General features: G+C 47.6%; 1 pseudogene; it reads left to right on the top strand.

The window, feature by feature from the left end:
- Positions 1-5002: 5002 nt before the first annotated feature.
- LOC103748955 lies at positions 5003-7009 on the top strand (annotated as a pseudogene).
- The last annotated feature ends 1288 nt before the right edge of the window (positions 7010-8297 follow it).

Raw genomic sequence — 8297 nt, 5'->3', positions numbered from 1 at the left:
TTCCCCTGTAGCCCATCTAAACAACTGGACACCTCCATCAGGGGCTGGTAGCCCTTTCCTCAGCATCTCTCTTGGCCCAGGAAGCACAAAATCTTACCTTCAGACAGGAACTAACCACCCTTTCTCCTCATAGTCTCAAGGACTTCCTGTCTTTCAACCCTAACCCCATCTAAACTTCAATTTTTTCATGTTACCTTTCTAGAAATCCAATCTGGAATTCCACTACCTGAGTCCCTTGTGGGGTACTAAAGGAACTGCCATCAATGTACCAGGTGTGGTCTGGGTTAGGGACACTTGGGGATTGTGATAGGTAAGTTCCTCCAATGTTTCCAGGCAAGAGCGTGTAAGCTGTTTGGGCAGAGGCAAGAGGGTGGCTGGTTTGAGTGGAGGGCATGAGAAATGCATTTTGATGACTAGGTAATAGAGACAGTACCATTGCCTAGGGGAACAACCTCCCAAAAGGCAGAACTTGTTGCTCTCACTAGGGCCCTAATCTGGGCTAGTGAAAACCAATCAACATTTATACTGACTCTAAATAGCTTTCCATATCCTTCACCACCATGCTTCCATTTGGAAAGACAGAGGTTTTCTATCAGCTCAGGGCACCCTAATCACCAATGGACAAATTGCTAGAGGCCTCCTGGTTACCAGCACAGGCAGCTGTCATCTACTGCAAGGAACTTCAGTCCTTGACCTCTCCCATGGCTCAGGGAAATTCTTGTCCAGATAGGGTTTGCTAGAGAGTCAAGTCTCCAGACTTCCAATATGTCCTCGGCTCTTTTTCTCTCCCCCACCTCCTTTACTCTCTTCTATTTTCCAACACTGAGGCAGGCCCTCATGAATCAGGACACTGTTGCTGGCCCTCAGGGATGGTTGCTTGTGGGAGACCTCCATTGTCTATGACTCCCAGGCTATGACGATTTACACAACATCTTTCATATTAGTACCCTCCACTTATACAGGTTCCTGGCTACTCTTCTTTCTCATCCTCCCCGTGTCTTCACTAATCTCCTCTGTGATGCAGACTTGCTCCCTCTGTGAAAAAACCTCTCTTCAGGGAGCGGCCAACCTCTTCCCTCTTTCAAACTCCTTCAAAACAGAGGCTTTCTCCCTGGAACCAATTAGCAGATTGACGTTACCCAAATGCGCCCTCATAAAACGATTAAATATCTCTTTACCACAGTGAGGATGCTTTCTTAGGATGGGTCGAAACCTTAGAGAGCCAGCAAAACTGCAGATATTGTTGCCTCTCATCTCCTCAAGTCCATCCCCCCACCCCACTTTGTCTACCCCTTGTCATACAGTTCAGTAGTAGGCCAACCTTTATTTCCAAAATTACACAAGAAATAGCTAAACCTCTAAAAATTAATTGGAAGTTCCACATCCCTTTTGGACCCCGATCTTCAGGCAAGGTAGATGGGTAAATGTGATTCTCAAAAGTCATCTTTCCAGACTAACCTCCAAACTTGATTCACCCTGGATTCCCTCCTCCTGCCCTAGCCAGGATCGGTTCTACCCCAAGGACCCTCATATCTTAGTCCCTTTGAACTCGTACAAGTAACCTTCCTCTTCTAAGAAGCACTTCCCTTCAGTAGTACCTGCAGGTGTTCACTCTCATCAGAAAACTTCTCTGGGAACACGCCTACTGCCTTCTTCCCCAACCTTCCAAAAGACCCCATTACTCTCTCTCTTTACCCTGAAGACGAGGTGTATCACAGAAAACCTTATCCACAGTGCCTTGCACTGTGTTGGACCAGACCCCACCTGGTCATTATAAATATTCCCACAGCTGCCAAGCTCCAGGGAATCCCCAACAGGGTCCACCTTCCACAATTTAAGTGCATCAAGCCAGAGCAACTCAGTCCTACAACAATGAGGGATAAGTACTCTTCCACCCCAGCCAACCCTCTAAAACTCAAATTTCCCATGCTCCTTCGTTCCCACCTGGTGTTAGAATGATCCCTCCTGTTGCATTGCTGTTTCTGGGATTCATCCTTGTTTCATCTCTCTCCCTCTCTCTCCTCCATGTGTTCATCCCCTCCTTATGCTTGGTGATTTGATATTCCTGCTGCAGGCATACAGAACAGACTCTTCAACTTTACCTTTTGTCCCATCTCTGGCTGTGCCTCATGTGTTTCCTTAACTTTCCATGTTCTAGACACTTGCACACATTCCTGTCATAAAAGGGAACATTCTTACACATGGGCTGCATATCTTTGTTCCTCAGGGATCAAACTATCCCTACCTACAAAGAGGGTAAGGAATGGGGAGGATGCTCCTCATGGAAATGTTGCTATCTCTATTCCCAGGCCAGATATGGCATTTCACCCCGGCAACTCAGGCCTGCCCAAGGAGATATTCACAAGGTCATTATTTTCACCATTAATATCCCTGGGACCAAAAATGGATGGATGAGGTAGGGGCGACGTCTTTATGATACTCTGGAGGCTCAACCACAAGAGGAGAAATTGGGATGTTTTTAGGTCACTCCAGACAGCTCCCCACATGCCCCAAAGTAACTTAATTCAAAGAATTCAAGACATAGAACAAAAGCACGACTATCTCCAACATGGCCTACATAATCTCTCTCTTACTACCACATCATGGATTTCTGTCCTTAACTCTCCATTCCTCTTACTTAACCAACACAACGTAACCATCCAGACTGCCTGCTTTCTCTTTTACCCCTCTTACCACTCTTCATCACAGCTGTCCCTGTTTCAAGTTACCTCCACTCTCAACTCTTCTTGTTCATGGGACCCTTATCATCTGTGCCAATCTCCACTTCCCCCTCAGAGAATGTTGAGTGCTGGCATACAGATATCTCCAAATGCTGGCCTGACTCTTGTAAAAACGCTACAATCTCAAAAATCATACCCTTCCAGCTGGAATTTACTTCTGGTGTGATATAACTCTATGTACCTGTATCTGTCCCAGCTGACATCCTGGCCCCTGTGTTCAGGTTATCTTAGTCCCCAGCCTTACTCTCTATTCAGAAGGTGAAGAAACATCCATTTTATTACCCTAGTGCCATTTACAAAAAAAAACGTCTTCCTACTGCGTCATGGTTCCAGCCAGGGGCTGCTGGGACATAGTCCGACTCATACACCAAACCTTTAATCAACGTCTACTAATTTGTCTAACTTCTATTCCTTACCAGCCCCTAACAACCTCAGAGCTGACTCTCTGTGGACTCCAGGGGGACCAGTCAACAACTGAATCCAGTGTCCCTTGAGAGATTGACCAACAACTCCACCCAGCAGGAAGCCTCTACAGAAGCAAAGCACCGCCCCGTATCCTTAACAAAAACCTAGAAGGTTAGATCAAACTGGGCCCCAAGATGGAGTCAATATTGACCAGCAACATGGCAATCACAACCAGCTAGGCAGCATTCCTGGAAACAGAAACTAAACCACCCTAGTTTCCCAGTAACTACCTGACTCCTGTTTTTAACAATACACCCTATCCATGACTTCAATTTTCATCACAGTCAACCTAAAAACTGAAAACCACCTAACTGAAACTCTCCACTGCCCAGGGACCTGCTGTTGACTCACCCCTCCACCCACTTCGGCCACAACCTCACCCCACATACAAAAAAAGAAATCCTATGAAACCCAGTCTGCTGTGCCAAGAAACTACTGACCTCTCCTGTGAGACAAGCCCAGAAGGTTGTGCCTTCCAATACATTCCTCCTTTTCCTGCCTCAGAGTTGTCTCCTGTGGTCGTGGTTGCCCCCTTCCCCACCAACCTAACACTGGGTTCGGTTCCCAGGACCTACATGGTGGTTGGCAACCATCTGTAACTCCAGTTCCAGGGGATCCAATGCCTTCTTCTGACCTCCAATGGCATTACATAACACAGGTGCACTTGCATACATGTAGGCAATACAGTCAGACACATATAACAAAATAAAATAGGGGGCTGGAGAGTTGGGTGAGCAGTTAAGAACACTGGTTGTTCTTGCAGAAGACCTGGGTTCAAATCTCAGCACCCACATGGAAGCTAATAACTGTCTGTAACTCCAGGTCCAGGGGATCTGACGGCCTCTTTTGTCCTCCTTGGGCATTACATGACACAGGTGCACTTACCTAGATGCAGGCAATACACTCATATACATAAAAATAAAAAATAAAAATATTTAAATAATAAAAATACATTAAAATAATAAAATATTTTTAAAATAAAAATAAATTTAAAAAGAGTGGCTGGAGAGATGGCTTACCAGTTAAGAGCGCTGGTTGCTCTTCTAGAGGACAAGGGTTCAGATCTCAGAATCCACATGGCAGCTAACAAAGTGGCCCTGGATTCAGATCCTGACATCCACGTGGCAGCTAACACAGAGGACCCAGGTTCAGATCCCAGCACCATATGGCAGCTAACACAGAGGACCTGGATTCAGATCCCAGCACCACATGGCAGCTAACACAGAGGACCCCGGTTCAGATCCCAGAACCACATGGCACCTAACACCAGTCCTTAAATCCAGTTCCAGGGGACTTAATATTCTTCTTGATTTCTGTGGGCACCGTGTACTTACTGGATGGAACCTTGGACTTCATGCATTCTCTAGCTCTGGTTTAGAGTACTACGCTCCCAAACAATTTCCTTTCTCTTTGTACATTACTTCTGACCACTTCTTTTTATAAATTTTTATTTCCTGTATCTTTTTATTTTCTTCCTTAATTTCATCATCACTGTCTGTCTGAATTCTACATTGCTTTTTCCACCTTGATGTGGCGGTGGCCTCATCACTGTCCGTCTGCATTCTGCACTGCTTTTCCACCTTGCTGTGGTGGAGGCATCATATTTGCTACTGGTTTTACAGGGTTTTTACTCATTTCTGATTTGCTTTTATTTACTACTCTTCTTCACTTTCTAGTGCAACACTTCCAGTGGGTTAGTTAGAAGCTTGTCACTGAGCTCTACTTCAAGCCAGCTGGAGAAATATGATGTTACTAAGTTCCCAACTGTAACTCACAAAAATCTGGGAATAGGCACCATGGATGCACCCAGCAAAATGCTCCCAGCCTCACAGCTGCCCCAGCCCCTGACTCCTGATGACTGGCAGGTGTTGCCCACTCACCTGGGTCCTCATGGGGACTCACTTCCCTGCCCGCGGGGTAAGTAGTGCAAGGGCTGCATGCGTGACCCTGTGCCAGGATCAGGCACAGCAGCCATGGCCCCCAACACTAGAGCAATTTCTCTCTGCTCTGTGCAGCTGCCGTCCCTGAACCACATGGCACCTAACACCAGTCCTTAACTCCAGTTCCAGGGGACTTAACACTCTTCTTGATTTCTGTGGGCACCGTGTACAGTGTACAGTCCCTCATGACTGTCTGGCCTGTGGTACCATGCCAGCCCTGACAGCCACAACTTGGAAACTTTTTTTTTAGTCTTTTTTTTTCATATATAACAACTTCTTGCAGAGACAAATGAAGTGCTTTCAGTGTTGTGTGGTGGGGAAAAAATGAGTAGCAATGATCAGGGGTACCTCTAATCCGTCCATGCGTGGCTGGGTAGTGGTGAACACAAAGCAGGACCTCCAGGTATCTAATAACAAAATATCACACACAGACAATTTAATATTTTAGAAAGTTGTGGGACCAGGAGACTCCCTGTTCCTTAGAACAAAGAGCACCCACTCTCTAACTCTCAAGATTTTATTCACAGGGATGGGGAGCTCTAAGCAGGTATTCAGGAACAAAGGGTAAGCAGATCAAGGGACACTTCTCAGCAGGAGTTCAGGAAACAATTAGCAGCAATATGTGGGGTTTGCAAGGTACAGAGCAGATATTCACATAACTGTCTAAGTAAGACATAGCTTGTTATCTACTCTAAACATAAACATAAGGGACAGTGCTCTTCAGAACCTGGGTGTATGCCTGCCTATCGGGCTCTGCCATCCAAGGCCATCATGGCTACTGGCGACTTTGCACTTGTAGTGAAGCATGCTTTCTGCAGAGTTCAAACAGGGCAGTGGCTCCAACATCTCAGCCTTTTTTATTTGTTCTAAGACAGGGGCCCTGGTAATTTGTGGTTGAAGAGCTCTCCTCTGACTTCTATGGGTTAGTCCAGTTCTGCAGACTGCACAGAAAAGAAAAAGCACAGCTACAGCCACAACGAGAAAAGCAATAAAAACAATGACCAAATCTTTGAACCATGTTCCCATGTTCGAGGATTAATGGCCTGAATTCCTATCACACCTCAATGATTTGGTCATTAGAAGTGTCTAGTCTCAGTGGTCGGTGCTGAGTGGGGGTGCAACTTGCTTTCCCCCCACACCCCTCCCCCTCAGGTGCTAGCCCCACCCCTCTGCCCACCCGACCTACCCCACCGAACCATCACCTGCGGAGCAGGTCCAGGGCGGCTCTGAGAGCCCCCCAGCAGACCCCTATTAGGGGGAGCCAGAGCTTCAAGGCTCCCAGGGATGACATGACCACCAAGAAGGGCATGGGCGTTTCCCTCCCCCCTAAGGCCAAGGGACAGGGGAAAGGCCACTTGAAAAGCAATGGAGATTTGTCTTCTAAGGGTGAAGGGGAGTCGCCCATCACTCCCCCATGAAGGGAACAGAGGAAGCAGCTGGGACCACTGAAGATGCCATCGAGCCAGCACCCCCTAGCCAGGGAGCCAATGCCAAGGGAGAGGGTCCCCCACCAAGGAGTCCCCCAAGAAGAAGAAATTCTCTTTCAAGAAGCTTTTCAAACGGAGCGGCCTGTCCTTCAGGAGAAATCGGAAGGAGGATGGGGCAATTCTCTGCCTCCCCGCCCACAGAGGAAGAGCAGGAGCAGGGGGAGATCAGCACCTGCAGTGAGGAGGTCACAGCCCAGGAAGGGAAGACTGCTGCCACCACTGAAAACTGGGAGCCCCAAGCCAAGGGGGCAGAGGCTAGTGCTGCCTCCGAGGTAGGAGACACAGAAGAGGAGGCAGGGCCCCAGGCTGCAGAGCCATCTGCTCCCTCTGGGCCCAGCGTGGCCCTGCATCTGCCAGAGCTGAGCAGACCGAGTAGCTGGGTGGGTGCAGGTGGGTGATCTCCAAGCTGCAAAATCTACTCTCTTTGTGAGGTCACTGCCTGGGGACCTCATGCCCTGGCTGCCTTCCTGTGCCCAGAAAGGGGCTTTTTACCCCTTCCCAGCCACGGTTCACCCTCCTCTCCCTCCTATGGATTCTTCATCAGCCATCTGGTCTTCCTCTTAAGGCCACTTGAAGATGGTCCCCTGCGGTTTCTCAAATTAGGTTAGTCATGTGAAATGATCCTAATGTAGAACCCTGAGACCCTCTTCATTTACCCGCTACCCCCGAATTCCTCGAGACCCCCACTAATTGCTCTTTTAGCTTCTTTAAAATGCTTGGCTGCTGCTTTAGACATGCCTAGACATACCCTGGCATGCCATGACCCCTGCCCGCTATTCCTCACCTCCCTTCCAGGAAACTATAGATTAAGCAAGCCCGCACATAAAAACTGCCCTATAAGGTAAAAACGGAGACTCCTGGCCCCACAGGTAACAGTCAGCACATTCCACAGCCCTGAGAATAGCACCTACCAGTAAGAAACTTCCAGGGCTGCATCTTATACATCCAATCCGTTTAAAATTATGTTGGCACAAGCGGGCTCCTTGAACCAACCAAAATGTATCTTCGGTATCCCCCCACCCCCTTTGTCTAAAACCTATAAAAGGCTCCACTCTCCCTTACTCTGGGCTCTCAGCACTGGCCTGTTGATTTGGTGAGGTCTGGGAGCCCAAGCTTAAGGCCGAATAAACCATAAACCTTTGCTTTTGCATTTTGCTGTGTTGGGTCCTCGGTAGCCTTTTTGGGGTCCAGTGGATGAGGTACAGCAGTATGAGCCAAGCATGGGGACACACGCCTTTAATCCCAGCACTCTGGAGGCACAGATCTCTTTGAGTTCAAGGCCAGCCTGTTCTACTTGATGAGTTCCAGGCTAGCAGAGGCTACAGAAAGATCCTGTCTAAAGAAAACAAAACAAAAAAACAAAAACAAAAGCAAAACAAAACAAAACCATAGTATGCATACTGAATACTATGATACCATGCCCTGGTATGTCCACATTTAGAAAACATGTTAGAGAATATGACAGTGTCAGAAAGCACCTTCGGAATAGTTATGATCACTCCGTACATCAGAATACTTCTCAATCTCTTTGGTTTCCTTGTTTCAACTTTCCTTGTGGTCAAATGCTATTCTTCATTTCAGGCTGTGTTGACATTCAGTGACCCAGCTGTGGACTTCCAACAGGAGGAGAGGGAATGCCTAGAACCTGCTCAGAGGGGTTTGCA

The sequence above is a fragment of the Nannospalax galili genome, unplaced genomic scaffold (assembly GCF_000622305.1).
Source record: "Nannospalax galili isolate Female #2095 unplaced genomic scaffold, S.galili_v1.0 scaffold1966, whole genome shotgun sequence".
NCBI lineage: Eukaryota > Metazoa > Chordata > Mammalia > Rodentia > Spalacidae > Nannospalax > Nannospalax galili.
This window is presented reverse-complemented; position numbering and strand designations above follow the sequence as displayed.